This window comes from Bos grunniens, chromosome 13 (genome assembly GCF_055505025.1).
Source record: "Bos grunniens cultivar Pamir isolate PY7600 chromosome 13, Bosgru_T2T1.0, whole genome shotgun sequence".
NCBI lineage: Eukaryota > Metazoa > Chordata > Mammalia > Artiodactyla > Bovidae > Bos > Bos grunniens.
The window spans coordinates 56,397,691-56,420,521 of NC_141177.1; the positions used below are offsets into that span (position 1 = coordinate 56,397,691).

General features: G+C 39.5%; 1 long non-coding RNA gene across 2 annotated transcripts in view; it reads right to left on the minus strand.

Moving 5' to 3' along the window:
* LOC147361035 (uncharacterized) overlaps positions 1–22,831 on the minus strand; it is a 90,244-nt gene that overhangs the window by 4,063 nt on the left and 63,350 nt on the right. The window contains exon 2 of one of the 2 annotated variants that reach the window (XR_015138776.1): positions 3,975–4,068. This is a non-coding gene — a long non-coding RNA (uncharacterized LOC147361035). Of the gene's footprint in view, positions 1–3,015; positions 4,069–22,831 lie in introns of both variants that reach the window. The other variant, XR_015138777.1, reaches the window with a different exon arrangement.

Genomic DNA, 22,831 nt, shown 5'->3' on the forward strand with positions numbered 1-22,831 from the left:
TGAAACTCCAACTACTTCAGTCTCAAAATTGTCTTGAGTCATAAGGAGGGATGCTGTGAACGGATCCAGCAGGAATGAAGTGAAGTGTTGTGTGTTGATACAAGATGAACAACCACACTGCAATATCTCATGAGGGTGTATAGAAAAAATCAAGAGTCAGTAATCTGCTAACCAAAAAGAGTTTTGCCTTTTAATGCTTTGTAGACTTTTATGGAGACATTAATGCTTTAGAAATCTCAAAATGGGCTCATGCATTCTGTAAAGGAGATATTTCCTGATTTTATCTTTTTGTGAGGAAAAATTTATTTTTATATTATTTATAAAATATTTTTATTTTATATTATATTTTATTTTAGTATAGTGAATTAACAATGTTGTGTTAGTTTCAGGTGTACAGCAAAGTAATACAGTTATACAAATAGATGTATGTATTATTTTTCAAATTGTTTTCCTATTTAGGTTGTTACATAATATTGAGCAGAGTTCCCTGTGCTATATAGTAGGCCCTTGTTGGTGATCCATTTTAAATATAGCAGTGTATACTTAATTTTCTAAGATGAACATCTTTCTTCAATAAAGGACCCTTGGAAAACCTCTTTGTTCTTGATAACTTCATTTAGAAACAACCCACCTAAAGGTACAGATGATAAGGGTACAAGATTTACATACATTCAATATCCCTGGCGGTCCAGTGGTTAAGGCTCTGTTTTCTAACGTGGGGACTGAGGGTTCAATTCCTGGTCGGGGAGCTAAGACCCCACAGGCCTCAGAGCCAAAAAATGTAAAACAGAAGCAATGTTATAACAAACTGAATAAAGACTTTTAAAATAGTCCACATCAAAGACTTATTTATAAAAAGAAAAGAAAAGCCCTCTTGGTACTAACATAATATTTGTAACTAAGTGAATTGCATTTTTTTAGCTATAAAACTTATAATACAGACAGAATATTGCCTTTTTCAGTGAAACTTATTTTCTCACCTCTAACATGCAAAAATGGGCTCTCATTTTACAAAGTACCACCTCTGTTTTCATAAAACCTTCCTCCACATCTTTCCCTGGAATGTGGGCCAGACTGCCTTTCCTCTAAGTAGGGGGAAAGTGGTTGCAATTTTTCCACTGAATTCTGGCCTGAGTGGGTGGAGAGGATCATTCAACCAATATCTACTTATGATTCTCTGTGCTCTGATGTGTTTTTAGGCATTAAGCACTATGACTAGGCACTGGGCTATATCGATTCTATACCTAGGTTTACACTCAGGCCTTAGACTTGATGGAGACTAGATATTTCTAGTCCCCAGGAATCTACATTGTATTTCTTCTGGTACAGCATAAATTTGAACCCACATATAAATGGACAATAATTATTAGCAAAACTGAGTGACAAAATCAAAAGTTCTCAATAAGGCTCTGCAATCATAATAATGTGTCAGAAACATTAAAATGTGTTTCCATATATAAAAATGAGTATGGAAGTGAGGGTTGAGGACATTTTAGGACATTTCTTGAATCCACAATCTTAAGTTATTAAATTTTGACAAGTTCAAATACAAGTCAAAACCTTAAAATTTATTGTGATTTATTTCCAATCATTTTCACAGAGCACCATTTGAATTATTATGTTTGAAGCTTATTAAAGACAAATGAATGGCACATTTATAGTCTATATAAATGCACAGCCTCTTTCGGGAAACAGAAAATCCACAGTAATTCTTTGTCACAGACTTCGTTTCTGAGCTGAAGGTGAGAGCTGGCCAGGATGATTGATCAAAGTGACCAAAGATGCTGGTGAAGTTCAGGGCAGGTAGACAAGTGTCTCCTGTTGTCTAGAAACACCTGCAAATGTCTAAACTGTGCTGGTCCTGGTTCTCAGATGCTGTTTCTTCCTCTTTCTGCATTAGGAATTCCTATGACCTGGTTAAGCAAATACTCAGTGGAAGGACAGTCCAATATTTCATGATGAAATGCAGGGGAAAATAATACTCACCTTGTCTTTCTATGACTAATGCAAAAATCTAATCATTCCCTCCATTCCATGACCCACACTGGGTTTAAACAGCTAGTCTGTCTGCCAGGTAAAAAGACTTAATGTCCCTCTTGAGAAGAAATTAACTGCTAAAACAGACTCAGGTGAAATGGAGTTCTGTCTTCTGTCCTCAATGCCACCATTTTTCTCTTTGAATCTGGCTCTTCCGTTCAAGTAGAATGAAAACTTGGATTTTTGCCTTGAGCAAATTTTACTTCCTAGGCTCAAATTCTGGGACTCTGTTTAATTGCAGAGGTGAGTTTGCCTTGTAGCAACTCTGAAATCACTCTTAAATTCACCATTTAAGAGCAGGAGGGGGCTGAAGTGGTATTCCACTTCCTTAGTTCTGTGTTGCTCCTGAGGGAACCCCCTGCCTGTTTTTCTTATTCAACACAACTTTACTGGATTAGTTAACACTGAAAAGTTAACAAGACCCAGGCAGCTGAGTAGTAGCAAACCAAATGGACTCAGGAGTGTGACTTGGGCTTCTCTAGCCAGCACGGCTCTGCTTCTGATCCTGGGATATCAGGAAGGAGGAAGCTGGGTTCTAAAAAACTAGAAATGTTTGTTTACTAAACAAGATTATAAAACAAAATTAAAAAACCAAAACAAAAAAGTAAACCCGATGTATTAATAAGAAACAGAACAAAAAAGATATTATTTCAATCCAACTGCATTCTAGAAAAAGTAAAGCTATTAATAGGATAATAGTTCAGCAGTTTCCATGAGTTTGGAGAATGGGTGAAGCATTGCAAGGGTGAACCTCGGGGGATATTTTACACCAGTGAAACTATTCTATATGATGATGTAATTTTGGATACATGATGCATTTACAGCACTAAGTGTGATCTCAACACAGCTAATTTTTAAAAATTGTTCAGGAGTTTGGCAGATACAGGATAGAATGCAAAATGAGGGAGAAAAAGAATCTAACTCTACAAATGTATGAAACAATTTCACTGAGGGGAGTGGAGAGGGAAAGATGCTGACCTCAGCAACTCTGGAAATGTGTGGACTCCGTGAGACTGAAGGCAAAGGAAACGACACATAAGTGCTGTACTCCGGTTGATGCAGTACTTTCACACAGGGGTCCAAGTTAACAATTCTGATGCTGCTATGCATGTTTACTGAAAGCAAACACACAATTGAATATGAACGGTGATGATGGAAGTCAGCTTTCTCTCCATAAGATTTAAAGTTTACAGGTAAGCGGGGAGAGGAGGTTGTAATGATCCATGTTGTAATAAACCAAAGCCAGAGACTTAAGCATGAAGTCAGATTTAGCTTAATATGGCTACATGTACAAATATGTATAAATATGTATAAATATGTATGTGTAAACAGTTAGTATACATACGTATGTTTCCTGCCTCTGTCATCTCAGTGGACCTAGAAGTAACAACACAGCGTAGCAGTGAACACATTTTCCAATAAAAGGAAGTGATTCTTGGGGGAATTACTGGTTTGTGGACTGAATCAAGAAACACATGAGTGAAGTATCTGGTAGTGCCATAAAGTAAGGAGTGTCCAAAATAAAATAAGAGATGGAAGTAGGTCAAAGGAACACAGAATCCAACCTACAGAGTTCCCAGTTACCAAAGCTGGAAAAATTTACACAAAAAATAAGTAATATACTACTGGATTTACAATAACTCAAAGCATAAAATAAATGTCTGTGAGTCTATTTTGATAAAAGTATTGTGTGCTTAGTCATTCAATCATGTCTGACTCTTGGATGGTCTATGGGCTGTAGCCTGCCAGGCTTCTCTGTCCATGGGGATTCGCCAGGCAAGAATACTGGAGTGGATTGCCATGCCTTAGTCCAGGGGATCTTCCCAACCCAGGGATAGAACTCAGGTCTCCCGCATTGCAGGCGGATTATTTACCATCTGAGCCACCAGGGATATAAGCATAGGATTGAAAAAACAAATGATGTAGAAGGAACATACCTCCTATGCAAAAGAATTCCAAATCATTTATATAGATACTCTGTTCCCAAGGAGGTGGCCTCCTGAAGTTTGAGTTGCACATTATAACTTCTCTCTAAAGAGGGAAAAAAAGAAAAAAAAAAAGAGTAACTTTGCAGTGGACGAACCTAACAAACATAATCTCAGCCAGGTGATCAAGGTCAACATAACAGTGATTAGTCATGTTGACCGTATGGGCCCAGAATGGGTAGTGGTGAAAACGGTATTTTATCTCTGTGACCTTCCTCCCCCAAATCCATAACCTCAGGCTGATTTTGAGAAAAACTAACAGACAAACCCCACTGGAAGTTTATTCTACAGAATATCTAACCACTACTCCTCAACTCGGTCAAGGTCATCTAAATAAAGAAAATATGAGAAACTGTCATAGCCCAGAGGAGCCCAAGAAGATATGATGATGATGTGATGTAGTGTCCTGGTTGAGATTCTTGGATAGAAATAGAACATTAGATGAAAACTGAGAAAAGCTGAATAAGAGATGGACTTTAGATAACAATAAATATCAATATGGATACATTTCATTTTAATAAGTGTACCAACAAGTGGAGGACATTTTTAATGGAGGAGACTGGGGTAACTGGGGACTCTCTGTGCTACCTTCACAATTTCCCAACAAATATAAAAATGTTCTTTAAAAAGTTATTAAAAAGAGAATTTCCCTGGTAGCTCAGCTGGTAAAGAATCTACCTGCAATGTAGGAGACCACAGTTTGATTCCGGGGTTGGGAAGATCGCCTGGAGAAAGGAGAGGCTACCACTCCAGTATTCTTGGGCTTCCCTGGTAGCTCAGACAGTAAAGAATCTGCCTGTAATGCAGGAGACCCGGGTTCAGTCCTTGGGTTGGGAAGATCCTCTGAAGGAGGTCATGGCAACCCACTCCAGTATTCTTGCCTTGATAATCCCCATGGACAGAGGAGACTGGTGGGCTACAGTCCATGGGGTTGCAAAGAGTCGGACATGACTGAGCAACTAAGCATACACATCATCTAGTTACATGTTCTCTTGAAATTTTATTCCAAGACTGCCATTGTAGTAATAAAGACTACTATCCAAAACTCTAATATTTTGAAATATTATTTCTTTTAAGGAGTCAATCACACTGATTAATTATTAATAACTCATCTTCTCCCAATTTCTTTTAGGAGATTATTTTTTAAAAACTAATTTCAAGGGAAAAATCTGAAAATTCCATTTATGTCAGAAGTTACCATGACTCCTGTAAATGGAAGAGACAATTTCAGACCAGTCATATACAAAAAAATTTTTTTTAATAATTCTCAATGACAATTTATTTCCCATGCTCTAATGCTTTTTAGTATTATGTTGCACAAAGTGAAATGCCAAAGGAACATACAATAGAATAAGTATAAGAAGCCTAAGTAATTTACAAAGGCTTTGAATTTACTTATCTAATCTTATTGCTGTCAGATAAGACCACATAAGCAACTAGGGACTTTTCTCGTGGTCCAGGGGTTAGTACTCTATGCTTCCAAAACAGGGGGCACTGGTTTGATCCTAGGTAGGGGAACTAGGATCCCACATGCCAGAGGTGGCATGTGCATGTGTATGTGTGTTAGTCGCTCAGTCGTGTCCAACTCTACGTGACCCATTGGACTATAGCATGCCAGGCTCCTCCGTCCATGGAATTCTCCAGGCAAGAATACTGGAGTGGGTTGCCATTCCCTTCTCCAGGGCATCTTCCAGACCCAGGCACTGAACCCAGGTCTCCTGCATTGCAAGCAGACTCCTTACCACTTGAACTACGAGGGAAGCCTAAAGGTTGCAAGGCCAGGCCAAAAAAAATAAAAAATAAGTAACGAAACAATGGCCCATCTTACCCTTGTTTAACCTCTAGTGAAGACACTCTGAGTCTCCTCCGTATATTTAATAATCCCTCAGTCAAGGTACTCTTTAAAGTATGAATTCAATCTTTTATGCTGCTGCTAAATCCCATATTTTCCTACTATTTTTTCAAAAATAGAAAACAGTTCTGGCCATTTCCTGTGTAGCAACCATGCATGTGTATATGAAGATTATCATTAAATAACCATTTTCTTAGGATTAAATGAGTATAGTCTCTTTAATCTTTTCAATTCAAAGCCAATAGTTTTGCCTTTTTGTGGGTGGTTATTATCTGAATACTTTTCTAATTTGCTATCATCTTGTCTTTAATCCAATACCAAAGACTTAAACTTGACATTCAAGACAATAGATTTGAAAACCTCTGTGAGATCTTGAAGGAAAATTGACTAGGAAAAGAAGAAGGTTACTCCATTTTAACATTCAGAATGAATTTTATGGAAAACATTTCTAATTAGAATTTTAACCTTCCTTTGGTACATTTGGATACAAAGAGAATGTAAAATCTGATATAACTTTTCAAAGAACATCTCCTGCATGTGACTATGAAGACACAGGATATTTATTGGGACACTAGTAGGTTGGGTTGGGTTGTGTTGTTTGGCAGTGTGTTTCAATATAAAGAAGTAATGGAAAGAAATAGTTGATATTTTGCCATCCCAGGCAGCTCTCATTTCAGGCAACAAGGTTCCTTGAGCCGTGAAAAGGCTTTTCTACTGCTCACAGTATAGCCTTAGGAACAAAATTTACTGCTTTTGTCAAATGGGCCTAAAGAGACACATCACCCTGTCCTCGGGGCTCTTCAGGGATCCTCCCCTTAGGAAAGCTTGGTCATTTCAGCCTCCGTGAATAGGATTAATTCATTGCTTTCATAAATGCAATGAGTTACTTTCGTGACCACAAAGGAAAATCTATGTAAAGCACTTAGCTCAGGCCTGGCATCTACTTAGGATGCTAAAGAAAAGCTACCTCCTATTTTAAAATGGAATTTGTGAATTATAAAATTTGAGGCTTTGTAACCATGGTAGAAAGATTTTCTTTTTATTCCATTTTGAAATAAGAATTTTTCTTCTTATAGTTACTCTGCTTATATATTTTAAAATATTATTGCAATATAGTTGATTTACAATGTTGTGTTAGTTTCAGATATACAGCAGAGTGAATCAGTTATATATATATTCAGGCTTCTCTCCTAACTCAGTTGGTAAGAATCTGCCTGCAATGCAGGAGACCCGGGTTTGATTCCTGGGTGGGGTGATCCGCTGGAGAAAGAAATAGCAACCCACTCCAATATTCTTGCCTGGGAAATCCCATGGACAGAGAAGCTAGGTGGGCTACCGTCCATGGGGTTGCAAGAATTGGGCATGACTTAGCAACTAAACGACAGTGCATATATATTCATTCTTTCTCAGATTCTTTTCTCATATAGGTTATTGCCTAATGGGTAGAGTTCTCCATGCTATACAGTAGGTCGTTGTTGGTTATCTCTGTCTGGTTATTATTTGGAATTTATTTCTGCTGTCCATGGGTCTGATATAACTCAGAGGTGAAGCAGAAGTGAAGCTAACTTGCCCAATGTCAGATCTCCATGGTGCCATACACTTAACCAGCTTGCAAAACCACATTAAAAAAAAAATATATTTATTTTAATTGGAGGCTAATTACTTTACCATGTTGTATTGGTTTTGCCATACATCAACATGCATCTGCCACGGGTGTACACGTGTTCCCCATCCTGAGCCTCCCTCCCACCTCCCTCTCCATACCATCCCTCTGGGTCATCCCAGTGTACGAGCCCCAAGCATGCTGTATCATGCATTGAACTTGGACCGGCGATTCATTTCACATATGATATTATACATGTTTCAATGCCATTCTCCCAAATCATCCCACCCTCGCCCTCTCCCACAGAGTCCAAAAGACTGTTCTACACATCTGTGTCTCTTTTACTATCTCGCATACAGGGTTATCATTACCATCTTTCTAAATTCCATACATATGTGTTAGTATACTGTGTTGGCGTTTTTCTTTCTGGCTTACTTCACTCTGTATAATAGGCTCCAGTTTCATCCACCTCATTAGAATTGATTCAAATTCATGCTTTTTAATGGCTGAGTAATAATCCATTGTGTATATGTACCACAGCTTTCTTATCCATTCATCTGCTGATGGACGTCTAGGTTGCTTCCATGTCCTGGCTATTATAGACAGTGCTGCGATGAACATTGAAGTACATGTGTCTATTTCAATTCTGGTTTCCTCAGTGTGTATGTCCAGCAGTGGGATAGCTGGGTCATATAGCAGTTCTATTTCCAGTTTTTTAAGGAATCTCCACACTGTTCTCCATAGTGGCTGTAATAGTTTGCATTCCCACCAACAGTGTAAGAGGGTTCCCTTTTCTCCACACCCTCTCCAGCACTTACTGCTTATAGACTTTTGGATAGCAGCCATTCTGACTGGCGTGAAATGGTACCTCATTGTGGTTTTGATTTGCATATCTCCGATAATGAGTGATATTGAGCATCTTTTCATGTGTTTGTTAGCCATCTGTATGTCTTTGGAGAAATGTCTGTTTAGTTCTTTGGCCCATTTTTTTGATTGGGTTGTTTATTTTTCTGGAATTGAGCTGCAGGAGTTGCTTGTATATTTTTGAGATTAATTCTTTGTCAGTTGCTTCATTTGCTATTATTTTCTCCTATTCTGAAGGCTGTCTTTTCACTTTGCTTATAGTTTCCTTTGTTGTGCAGAAGCTTTTAATTTTAATTAGGTCCCATTTATTTATTTTTGTTTTTATTTCCAATATTCTGGGAGGTGGGTCATAGAGGATCCTGCTGTGATTTATGTCGGAGAGTGTTGTGCCTATGTTCTCCTCTAGGAGTTTTATAGTTTCTGGTCTTACATCTAGATCTTTAATCCATTTTGAGTTTATTTTTGTGTATGGTGTTAAAAAGTGTTCTAGTTTCATTCTTTTACAAGTGGTTGACCAGTTTTCCCAGCACCACTTGTTAAAGAGATTGTCTTTTCTCCATTGTATATTCCTGCCTCCTTTGAAGAAGATAAGGTGTCCATAGGTGCATGGATTTATCTCTGGGCTTTCTATTTTGTTCCATTGATCTATATTTCTGTCTTTGTGCCAGTACCATACTGTCTTGATGACTGTGGCTTTGTAGTAGAGCCTGAAGTCAGGCAGGTTGATTCCTCCAGTTCCATTCTTCTTTCTCAAGATTGCTTTGGCTATTCGAGGTTTTTGTATTTCCATAAAAATTGTGAAATTATTTGTTCTAGTTCTGTGAAAAATACTGTTGGTAGCTTGATAGGGATTGCATTGAATCGATAAATTGCTTTGGGTAGTATACTCATTTTCACTATATTGATTCTTCCGATCCATGAACATGGTATATTTCTCCATCTATTAGTGTCCTCTTTGATTCCTTTCACCAGTGTTTTATAGTTTTCTATATATAGGTCTTTTGTTTCTTTAAATAGATATATTCCTAAGTATTTTACTCTTTTTGTTGCAATGGTGAATGGAATTGTATCCTTAATTTCTCTTTCTATTTTCTCATTATTAGTGTATAAGAATGCAAGGGATTTCTGTGTGTTGATTTTATATCCTGCAACTTTACTATGTTCATTGATTAGCTCTAGTAATTTTCTGGTGGGGTCTTTAGGGTCTTCTATGTAGAGGATCATGTCATCTGCAAGCAGTGAGAGTTTTACTTCTTCTTTTCCAATTTGGATTCCTTTTATTTCTTTTTCTGCTCTGATTCCTGTGGCCAAAACTTCCAAAACTATGTTGAATAGTAGTGGTGAGAGTGGGCACCCTTGTGTTGTTCCTGACTTTAGGGGAAATGCTTTCAATTTTTCACCATTGAGGATAATGTTTGCTGTGGGTTTGTCATATATAGCTTTTATTATGTTGAGGTATGTTTCTTCTATTCCTGCTTTCTGGAGAGTTTTTATCATAAATGGATGCTGAATTTTGTCAAAGGCTTTATCTGCATCTATTGAGATAATCATATGGCTTTTATTTTTCAATTTGTTAATGTGGTGTATTACATTGATTAATTTGCGGATATTGAAGAATCCTTGCATCCCTGGGATAAAGCCCACTTGGTCATGATGTATGATCTTTTTAATGTGTTGTTGGATTCTGATTGCTAGAATTTTGTTAAGGATTTTTGCATCTAAAGTCATCAGTGATATTGGCCTGTAGTTTTCTTTTTTTTGTGGTCATCTTTGTCAGGGTTTGGTATTAGGGTAATGGTGGCCTCATAGAATGAGTTTGGAAGTTTACCTTCCTCTGAAATTCTCTGGAAGAGTTTGAGTAGGATAGGTGTTAGCTCTTCTCTAAATTTTTGTTAGAATTCAGCTGTGAAGCCGTCTGGACCTGGGCTTTTGTTTGCTAGAAGATTTCTGATTACAGTTTCAATTTCCATGCTTGTGATGGGTCTGTTAAGATTTTCTATTTCTTCCTGGTCCAGTTTTGGAAAGTTGTACTTTTCTAAGAATTTGTCCATTTCTTCCACGTTGTCCATTCTATTGGCGTATAATTGCTGATAGTAGTCTCTTATGATCCTTTGTGTTTCTGTGTTGTCTGTTGTGATCTCTCCATTTTCATTTCTAATTTTATTGATTTGATTTTTCTCCCTTTGTTTCTTGATGAGTCTGGCTAATGGTTTGTCAGCAAAACCACATTTTAACCTGGTGGTTAAAGTACTTCAAGTGCTCTGACCTTTGACAATCCCTTCCCCTGAACAACTCTCCTGAGACCTCAGCTCCTGACTGTGGCCCTGGGAACCCCCTGCAAAGGCCTCACCCCCAATCTGTGTCTCGGCCTCCAGCTCCTCCCTCCTTCCCTCCCAAGCCCTGGAATTCAGCCTCTGCTTCTCCCTCCTGCAGAACCTCAGCACCTCACTCTTCTAACTTAACATGGTCCCACTTGGTCCACCATATAGGGAGACACACCACCAAAGCTAGTGCAGCCAGGACTGGGATCAGGATTATGTGTGTGTGTGTGAACAACAGAGAAATGAGCACTGGACACACTGATGGAACATAACATGCCCAGCAGAGTCCCTGACCAAACACTCAAATTGAGGATGTTTACCCATCTCCTCTTGGACTTAAAATGGAGTTAAAATGCCCCAAAGACATGACCCACGTCATTTAAGTACCCTGCAGATCCTCCCATAATATAGCATTTCACATCTCCAAGGATATGATAATTAAGGAGAAGCCATCTAATAGTGCTGCAGAGTGGGAAGGAAGTGATTAAGCACAGCAGTTCTCTAGGTCTCTGTTCATCAACATATTTACCTGTTAACAAGGTGAAGGTGAGGTAATAACTGCAAATCTACAAAATACTTCTGGCTAACTTATCCAGGTAATGGTGATAGACTTGACATTTGTTGCATGAGACATCTTGACAACAAAACTTTTCAGGAGCACTCACTGTGAATTTCCTCTTTAGAAATGTTCCTTTTTCAAGAATGGTTTTGTTTTTCTTGTTTAAAACTCATCTCCTCCAACTTCTTCCACAGGCACGGACATGCTCCAACTGGAATGCACAAGCCCACACCTGGGGCTGACTAATAAGTCTGCCCTGAGAATACTTTTTAAAACCATATTCAGACTTTATAAAAGATATATTTAAAGTTCATCTTTGGATTTTCAGTATATTTCAGTCTTCAAGATGGAAGGGCTATGTCACAATATATGGCTCATGTATAAGATTCTCAACAAGGCAGCCCATGAGGGGAGTTAAAAAAAAAAGAAAGAAACAGCTACAGCACCAGGAGCCCAAATTTCTGTTTCAGGGTTGGATTTCTAGCTTTGATATCACCCCTTGAAAAGCCTGATCAATGGAAAGGAACCTGGTGTGAGAGCCTGGTCTCCTCCTCGCTCCCAGGAGCTGTGTTTGGAATAGTGGTGTACCTAGCAGGAAATCCTGCTTTAGAAGCACAGGCAACTTCTGCTCAGAAAACCAAAATGGTACACAGGGAGCACTGCTCCCAACCAGACTTACATCTTTGTACAAAGAGATTGCATTTTTTTTAAACGATGCTAAGAAGGCATTTAAACCACCTGTCTCCGGCTTCTCGCTTACCTGTTACAGAGAGTCATCTGACTCAAGAAAGGAAGTATTTCCATTTTATAAATAGAAAGAGCATTACAAATAGATTCCGCCTAGAGAAAAATATTAATGAGATAAATAACCCAAATTTTGATAAAGTGTCAGCCAAAATATGTTCATCACTGTCAATCTGAGTCAGCCAGCCAGTATTCTCAAGTTCAGAACAGCTTGAGGCTGTTGCTATATTGGGATTGTAAAGGATGCCTTCACACTCAGAGGCTCTATTTCTATGTAAGAAGCAGGATGAATTTCCTCTGTATAAAAGAAGGACTGCAAATTACCTGGAGGAAAGGCTACTTCTGTTTTATTTTAGATGAAATCACTACCTCCTCCCTCCCCAACCACCACTGCCTCTGGAAGTAACTATTCTGCTCCACAGATGGAAGATACAATGATGACTTTGTCTGGAGCCCAGTTGCCTGGATTGGAATCCTGACTCTCCTGGGTGACTCTACGACGGGTAGCAAATCACTTAACTTCCCTGTACCTCAGTTATCATCATCTATAAAATGGAGATAAGAATAACAAACTCAGGGCTTTTATAAGGGTCAAAAGGAATAACCTGAAGTTCTTAGATGAATGCTTTGCACAGAGATCAATAAAGATGAGCTGTTTTTAATAGAAATGCACAAAGCATGTTCTCTGAGCCTCTCTAATAGAACACACCACTCACATGCTGGATTTCAGGTCTTATCCCCTCAAAACATTGTGAGGGTCTGCATTGAGAGCTTTTTGAAATCTATCCAGCCTTGGTCTCAAAGCCATGCTCACTCTTTGTGAAACAAACTGATGACTCTCTTTTGTCCCTTGCAGTGAAAAGTCTTAGTCAAATATTTTACAAACCTCTGAAAACATTTACTTAATGAGGACAGTATTCTTTTAGTCTAATTATTGATCACTTCTTCTAGGTCAAAATTCACCAATATGTGATTTCAAAATTGTTAGATTTTAAATTATTGAATTTTTGAGGCCAACATGAAACCTTTCTATATAATTATGAAAATTGGAAATGGGGACCCTGCTCTGTCCAGAATGAGTAGGGTGTAGAGAAAGGTGCCTGGGGATGAAATTCCTCACCAACCTGGCCCCAACATTGCAAAGTCTACACCTTTTCTGGAGGTGACTTTGCTGAGTGATGCTTGGGCAGGACAGTCAATCCTCAGTGCAAAGGCAGCTTGTCAACCACAGCAAGTATTTAGCAAATACCTACAGTTCTCTACAGAACTTGCTATGTGTCTAAGAAATACAGGGTTTATAATTAATGTATTCACCTTCATACTTAAAATAATATTGTAATAATAATATTTTTGTTTTATTGTTTGGAAACATAAATATTTCTTGGTCAGTATAGTCAACATATATGTCTTAACATATATGTTAAGTAACTAAGTTAACGCACTAACACAGTCGCTAACACAGCTCATTTTCTTGCTCACATGAATCAACTAAGGAAACAATGAGACAGATGCCTGAACACGTGTATTCCCTGATGAGAAGGGGAGGTTTGGACCAGGAAAGATTTCTGCCGTCGTTCTCTGTGGATTTTTTCCCATGAGGCATCAAAACTGTGTGAGAGAAATCCCACACAACTCAGGAAATAGAATACTCTTTACTCATACTATAAATAATTTTATCTTTGGGGGATAGGATTTTGTTTTTAATTTAGAATAAATAAAGCAGCATAACAGGTTCCCTGGTTGCTCAGTGGTAAAGAATCTGCCTGCCAATGCAGAAGACACAGGTTCAGTCCCTGGGTCAAGAAGCTCCCCTGGAGTTGGGAATGGCAACCTGCTTCAGTATTCTTGCCTGGGAAAGCCCTGGACAGAGGAGCCTGGTGGGCTATAGCCCATGGGGTTGCAAAAGAGTCAGACACGACTTAGCAACTAAAACAACAAAGCAGCATAATGCAGACTAGCCTACCCGGAAAGAAATGAGATTTGGTGGCAATCGTTAATTAAATTTTATTTTTTAAATAAAACCTATAACTATAGTATAAACTATAGTTTATACTATAGTTATAGGAGTAATTATGAAAATTCTCACCAATTTACTCTAGAAAGTTTCAGTTAGGCCTTTAGACCACTAAATATTATTTTTAACTTAGTTTAAAGTTCATGTGATAAAGGGGAAGCATGGCCACTTTTTTTGTTTGTTTTATTCATTCTTTTTCTCAGAAATATCCAACACCTGTTTGAAAGCTCAGTTGATAAACAATACTTTCTCCCTAGTAACTTGATACTTTGTACATAAAGCAACCAGAGGACTATTACTTATGCCTTTGGATAAAATAAGAAAATACACAAAACACACAGACAGAGATACAAACACACAGAGTCACTGATCAAGAGTTCAGTGCTGGCCAGGCCCAAAGTCAGAGGACGAGTTGCTCCAATTTTCCAAAATTAAACCAGGCCAGGGTTGACACCAACTCAGCCGACAGCTGTCATCAGAGGCTTTGAAGACGCTCTACTGGATGTGTTCCAAATTGTTCTCTGCTGCTGCTGCTGCTGCTGCTGCTAAGTTGCTTCAGTCGTGTACAACTCTGTGAGACCCCAGAGACAGCAACCCACCAGGCTTCCCCGTCCCTGGGATTCTCCAGGCAAGAACAGTGGAGTGGGTTGCCATTTCCTTCTCCAATGCATGAAAGTGAAAAGTGAAAGCGAAGTCGCTCAGTCGTGTCCGACTCTTAGCGACCCCATGGGCTGCAGCCCACCAGGCTCCTCCATCCATGGGATTTTCCAGGCAAGAGTACTGGAGTAGGGTGCCATTGCCCTCTCTAGCCCCTAGCAAAGGCACACTGAATGATCAGTGGGGTTTAAAAGACATTTTCCTGATGATATAACCTTTAAAGGACAGGGACATTATTACTTTGGCCTTTAAAACCCCCTCCAATTACCCAGCTCAGTGTGATGGCTGTTCCAGGTGTCTACACTGCCCAACAAATCGTCCAAAACTTGGTGGTTTAAAACACAGTCATCATTTCCCCATCTCAGCTTCTGGAAGTCAGACTTCCAGGGCAGCTTGGCTGATCCATCCTGCTTCTGGTGCCTCTCTGGTGATGCAGTCAGGTGGTCACTCAGGCTAAGATATGGCCAAAGTTCTCATCTGACTGGTGTCAGGGCTGGGAAGACCCAAACAGCTGGGGTACCTCTCTCCAGCCTGGTGTGTTCAAAGGAGCAGGACTTCTTGGGTGTTGACTCAGGGCTTCCAAAGTGTGTTTCCCCACAAGTTCAGGAGCTCGCAGGTCACACAGCATCACTTGCATCATGTTCTAATCATTAGAAGCAAGTCATGAGTTCAGCACTTGTTAGGAGAGAGGAATCAGACTCCATTGTTTTGAAGGTAGTGTGTAAAGAATACCCAGATGTATTTTACAATCATTCCAGGGTTATGCTTAATAATTACCTATTTTCATAGTTATTGGTTGGGTTTACCCAACATAATAGCAAGTACAGATGTTTCTTCCCTTAAAAAATTCAAGTTTAAAATACATATGTCAAACCAAAGATTGAGAATTCTCCATAGGACAACATCATCACTCAAGAGTGTTGTATTTTTCTGATGGGTAGAAAATTTAGCTACTCATATCCATGACTGGTGATGTGGGAAAGTAAAAATGAATGCAAATGTTTTCCAAGTTAAAAAAACATATGTGCCATATTTCTTTATTTTTTAAAGTATTTTTCACACTCTCATATCTTTTCTTATTTTTCTTTTTGACCACACCATGCAGCATGTGGGATCTTAGTTCCCCACAAGAGATGAAGCCTTTGCTCCCTGCAGTGGAAGCAGGAAGTCTTAACCACTGGACCACCAGGGAAGTCCCTCTTTATTTTTTATTATATGCTGAAATAATTCTTGAGCAAATCCTTTGTGAAATAAGCAGAGCTATAAATACATAGAATAAATAAAATACGCACATAAATATATGGATGAAGTGTTCATAAAGATGTCAGAAGGATGGCTCAGAAAATGTTCTAAGTCCCATGTGCCACTCTTTTACTATTCCTCTGAATATTATCTCTCAGAGAAGATAAAGGCTGGTGCCTTAAGCAGTAATATTCACAATTTTAGGCATGGGTAGAATGATGGATGTTAAAAATATGCATCCTTCTACATTCTTACAAAATCATTGCCCCCAAACCACTGAGACTCTTTCTTGGACAGCTTGACTTTGAAAATCATTCTCATTTGATGCTGATGGAAACTAGAGTAATTGTTCATTCAAATCCAGTAAGCAATAATTAATTTTTGCCTTCTTGTTTATGCCTCATAAAGAATTTCTGCAATCAACCGATATGCCACCACCTGGGTTTAGCACTAAGATGTTTGGTTGGTATTCGACAGGTGTTAACATTGACTAAGAATCAGAGCCTTTTAATTAGCAAAACTCATTTTGTGGAGGGCAAGTTAGGCTTTTATCAATTAAAAAAAATCCTTTTTGAATAATAATGAAAATTTAGCCCAGCGCTTGAATTTTGCCAAAGAGGTAACAGTAGGAAAAAAATCCGGTAACCCCAGAAAAGAAGAAATTTAAGCCAGTGTTCATATCCCTTCCATGGTTCTTCCAGAAAGAACTCTGGAGAATTTCTTACAGGGAGGTTAAAACCTAGAATTCTAAATAGGGTAGCAAAAAGCAGACAGGAAATATGGAAACGAACACCAACCTACGATTATAAAGAGTTTGTTGAAAGGAAAATACACATACTGAGAATTTTTTTAACATTTTATTTTGAAGGTGATATTTGCCACAGGTCATGGAATCCACGTACTGATCTATTATTTCAGGTCATTTCCGAATTTTTCGACACTAAAATCTGACCAAGAAATTAAGGAGGGAGAAGTTCTCAGTTCTAAATGTGCTTTACATTTGCCAATGTCAGCCACACTAAAACAATCAAAATAATTTAAGAAACAAAGAAAGACTCATGTCAGGGGGACAGACATCCTCACCTGCCAAGTCTTACTGAGGAAACAGTACTAGCTCTTGTGGGGAAGTCAGGGCAGTGGTCAGAAGCCTCAGAAGAACTGTTTAGTAAAGGCTTTTGGTTTTGATAGAAGCAAAAGAGAGAAATTACAGAATTAACTTGCCAACTGTACCAAATAAGTAACCTTGTTCCTATTGTGGATAATGAAGTTATTTCCAAAGCTCAATATTTCCTTCAGATGTATCCTCTCCTATTCTCCACAGGTAGGAGGCAGGTTGGATCCAGTGGCTCTTTCACATGGCATGTTAGAACAAACAGGCTCCTGATCTCTGAATTCATACACTGACATAAAGGTCCCTACCCCCCAGAGACTTTGTCATATATCTAAGGTTTTAATTAGTATCCTTTTAAAATCCAATCAAAGCTGAAAATATATTTCTAGCTATCTCCAGTAAAAAGCCACCATGGAGCCAGGACTAAAATGAGAAGAGAGAGACTCAGCTCGGTTCACTTTTATTTCCCACGTAACTCAAGAGCCCCAGAAAGGAAGTGATGGTTCCAAGTTCTTAATCTTCTGGACATCAGCAAGCTCTGGGCCATGGGACCAGACTCACCCTCCCAGGTCCCGCAGCTCTGAATCTGTAAACTTGACCTAATCATCGAAGGCCCCCTCCAGCTCTCAACTCTCAGGATGATTTGAAACTAATCCTTAGGACTTCTGTCATAAACTCTAAAACCTAAAATCAAATACCAAAAATAAGATCATTGAGAAACAAACTTTATTTAAATCCCCCTTTTGAGATTCTCTCCGACTCTGACACCCGGGGCCTAGCACATGAAGACCAGCAAGTGTCTATGCTGAGTAGATATTTTTACAAGGTAACCATTATTTCAGCCATAAAACATTAATCGAGATTCAGCTAGATATAAAACATGGCAGCAGATGCTCAGAAAGAGGCAGGTGTGAGTCTCAGTTCCTCCCAGGAGTTGCTGACAGCACTGCACAGCAATCTGAGATAAGCATACCTCAAAAGATAAAACAATTAGAAGATAAAACAAATGGTTGTGATACTGGGGTAGTGATGCACAGAAGCAGACATGTCTAATCTTTTTGTTAAAGCAATAACTGAGGCTGGGATCAGGGCTTGAGTCTACATGTCATTTCCTTCTGCTCCCTGAAAAGTCGTTGCAAACATCAAACCTACACAAGACACAGCGCGCTTGCCGGGCAAGTGCAGTTTCACAGTGAGACCCGGGTTTCCTGCTTCCAACCAATTAATCATCCCAATGGCATGATCCACAAATAAAAATACTGGATGTGGTCACCTTTTAAAGAAACAAAGTTTAATTGGTCAGTGACTGATCGATTCACAATTCCGGGCTTGTAACAACTAGCCTGACTTAGCATGCATTAAAAACAGTGAGCAGGATATTGAGAGTGCCACCTAAAGTGAAAAATGGATAGTTGTGTCCCTGTGACAAGGAAGATTTATGAAACCGGGTCAGGAATTTAGAGCAACGCATTAGACACAGGAACCCAGTCAAAAGTCTCTCCTTCAGTCACGAAGGTCCTTTTCCACACAGCTGCCCTGTTTCCAAACTGTGCAAATTATAAACACATCGTGACTGACTTACCCAGTCTGCCCTGACGAGATGAACAGGTAAATTCTGTGGAAATCGAGAAAGGATATTTTTGTTCACGTTCTAGTTTTTACTGTGTGTGGTCCACTAGCTCATGGAGTGTTTATTCAAATAGTTGTTTTCACTTTCTTCCTCCTCTTTCCTCTTCTTTACCCTGGGCCACAGACCTCAAGGGCCCCAACCAGAAGGGCTCGTTTGTGGGACAGGAGGAGCAGGGCTGGGATACAGGAGGCAGAGAGACAGGACAAGCCTGGCTACAGCCACTGAGGATGTGATATCCTGTCCCATGGGCAACCAGAGCGCTTAGATGTCACGGGAGGGGAGTGGTGGGGATGGGAGGGCGAATCATCTCTAGTGAGTACCTCTCCTCCATCTCTCAGACCTCAGGATGGAGACTGCCTGGTTCTGGTCCACAGGGGACCATGGAGCTGTCTCCTCGGAGGGCAGGCAGATTGAATGGGACGGTGGGGAGCTTGAACTTGGCAGATGACTTGGAGCGGGGTGGACAGAGCAACTTAAGAGAGGCTTTGGAAGCAGAATCAACAGGTCTGTAGACAGACTGCATTGTGGGCAAGGGGGGTTGGTGAGTTATAGGTAAGTCACTCTCTTCTAACAGACCTCCTCGCCCTTGCTCTGTTTGTGGGGCCCCCTCAGTAGAAAGAAGCTTCCCAGTGGTTCAGCAGTAAGGAATCCGCCCACAATGCAGGAGACACAGGTTCCATCCCTGGGTAGGGGAGGTCACTTGAAGGAAGGCATGGCAACCTACTCCAGTATTCTTGCCTGGAGAATCCCATGGACAGAGGAGCCTGGCAGGTAACAGTCCATGGGGTCGCAAAGAGTCAGACATGACCAAAGCAACTTAGCATGCATGCATGGCATCGGTGGAAAGAGGTGCAACTTGGATGTAAGATGTGGAGGTGGGGCCCACCTTTCCATGTAAGACCTAACGTCTTACATCGATTTTTAGCATGAGGACCCAACTTTAGATCGAACACAGGATCAAATCCTTCTTATCATTAAAAGAAAATACTTTTTAAACGATTCACAACAATAAAGCCCTCTGTTTTCATCTGCTATCACCATGCCTGTTTCTCAGAAGGTTTTGAAACTGAAATTTCAAAATATCCTGAGTAATAAGACTCTCTTCTGTTACTGACCACATGGAAGCAAAAATAATGAGAGGGCTGAGAATCATCATGTTTACAGACCAATTCTTAAAAAATAAGATTAAGTATTTGATGTTTTGAAGCTCTTTTCAAAGGGAGCCACATTACTTCCATTTAGAAATCATGAACTTTGGAGGACTTCCTAGTTAATGTTGGCAGTATTCAAGTCTATGTTCTACAACCCGTTCTCTTTGAGGGCTTTATGCCTGTTTGTTTTTCATGGTGCCTAGCCACAGTTCAAATAGCCTGGATTTTGACAAATAACACACGTGTCTGGCATAAGAGTTTTAAGGGAGAGTGCATTATCACCATTGCTCTATGGAGATTAATCTCCCCCATTGAAGTTTTACATCCAGAAAGTATTTACTTCCATCAAAAATGTAAACAGTATTAATAACTAAGTAATATGAGGATGAGATTTTGGTGAAATAGTCCTAGAAGATGATCACATTCTCCAAGCATAAACTCCTTGAAACTAACAAAGCACGATGGATGTAAATTCTCAAAGTGTCAAAGAATTATCCTCAAATAACATAATACTAGGAAGTAGAAAGAGCGAAACGGTGAACAAATCCAATTTTCCCTGGAAAAATCTTAGGAGGTCATTTTCCACGGGCACTTTTCATGAGAAAGATTTGAAATGGTTTACAAACACACACGAAGGCCAAAAACTACATCAAAGCAGGATGAAGAAGATAGATAGCAAATGTGAAATGCACGGCACTCCCGGGAAGGTACCAGTGGTGCTCCAGCCCTCCTCCTCCCCTTAGGGGCCTGTGGAAGATCCTCGTCTCAGCCCCTTGAGGAGAGCAGTCCACTGAAATAAGAGGGAGGTGGTCTAAGCCCTTCCCAGTTGAGACAATGAACACCCCACATGAAATTCTCAGGGTCTTCTCCTTCCTGCCAGGTCATACACCGAATAATGGAGAAGTTAATCAATACATCTAATAATGTCATCCATTTAACAATGGAAGAAATATATCTCTAATAATGGAGAAATTTCAAGTAATAAAGAAATTATTGTTTATATGTGAAATTTGGATAGCAAGAATCAAGTACTAATATGCCAAGGGACAAAACCTTGAAAATTATTTTTTTCTTGAATTTCTTTGCAACAATTAGTGTTTGATTAAATTCACATGCCAAGCTAGAGAGAAGTAGAAATTTAAGCGTTAACTAGGAGAAATGACATGGCATTTTCCATGGAAGATCAATAATGATGTAATATAATTACAACATTTAGAGAAAGGCTCCAGGCTCTATAAGAACTTGCCTCACATCACTAGGATGACCGCAAGCTTCAGTCACACTGACATTTGGCTGACTATAACTGTTTTTGCTGGGGGTACAATACAAATATTAATGTAATTTTTTCACCATGTTAGGTGGTTAGGGTCAGATATCCCCAGCAGGCACTAGAGCATTTGCCCACTGACCTTCACTTTTCTGAGCAATGTGAAGGAGCCATGATAACTAGATATCCACTGAGCTTTGATCCTGACCCTTCACACTCCCCAAACCCCCACTCCCAGCAGTGCATTTAAATCCCAGCCATTAAAAGAAAAATGAACCTCTACCAGTGGATTGACATCATGAGATTTGTGCCAGCCTGAAGGAAAACTTGATCAATTCTGATGGAGGAAAGATGTGGTAAAAAGCCATGGGTAAGATGGTCAGCAGAGGAAGAGCTGACCAAATCCAAATAAATCTTGGATTTATTTTCTCTCCAGCTTTAACTTATGTTTTCTTGACTTTGACTTGACTTATGTTTCTTTGACTTTTTCTTTCTTTCTTTAAATTTTATTACATCTTGCGCTTATGTACACTTTCAGTTTATGAACTGCGTTTACATAGATGACCTTGTTGATACTCCCAACTACTCTGTGAGTTAAAGAGTCAAGGTCAATTTTAACCTTTTTTAAAATGAAACTACAATTTTTGTCCTTAATTATGAGGAGGGAACATCAGGGGTTGTGGCATGATGCATCAGTCCCAGCCCTGTACATAATAGGGTGAGCTCCCCAGACCATGGGTTGCTCTAGTGCCATTTTGACCATTCCCAACCAGTACTTCCAACCATGGGCAGGGAGCTGAGTGATGTCCTCTAATTAACGTCTGAGCATGAAATATCGAAGTTTCCCTTCACACTGCCTCATCTCACACCACAGACAACTTGCCATAGGTCAGGTCTTCTGCTTTCCTTTACGCATCAGCTTCTTTCTAAAGCTTAACATGTGGGGGATGCAGAGAGACCTGTTTTCAACTGATTACTATGGACAGACCTCACCTCTGTCATTTCCCACAACTCTGAGAAGACACAAAGGATATAATGCAGAAGCAATTACATGTTTATCTCTCTGTGATTTGGCTTCCTTGTCTTTAAAATAAGGAATTAGGGAGACTTCCCTAGCTGTCCAGTGGTTAAGATTTCACTGTCCAATGCAGAGGGTGTGGGTTCGATCCCTGGTCAGAGAGCTAAGATTCCACATGCCTTGCAGCCAAAAAAAAAACAACAAAACATAAAACAGAATCTATATTTTAACTGTTCAATAAAGACTTTAAAAATGGTCCAGATTAAAACAAAAATTCTTGAAAAAAATTACAATGAGGAGCTGGACCAAAGAAATCTCCAAGATCTAGGCCAGTTCAAACATAAAAGGTTTGCAGTTTGGTAAAAATATTGGTAAGTCAATAGTCTTATGAAACCTAAGAGAGAGTCTTTAGAGGTTCCATGAATTTGTACTTTCACGGCCAATGAATATCGCCCTCCAAACTCACATCTCAACAATCCCAGAGCTATTATTTCAGATTCATAAAGGGTAACCGATGTGCTAGGAGAGACACCCCCTACCTATAAAAGACTCAGAAATATCAACAGCGTGTGCAAACGCCCCTTCCTCCCTGGTCTCCTCACCTTTGGACCCCCTGGTGCTATTGCCAAAAAAGCCATCCAGGCAGGCAGAAAGCTTTAGAGAAATTGGAGGTTCAGAAGTAAAGAAAGGAATGAGACTGAAAAAAGGAAATTCAGCATGGAGCTGACCAGGGACAGGTGCACAGAACGAGCTGACCTTCACCAGCCCAAAAATAT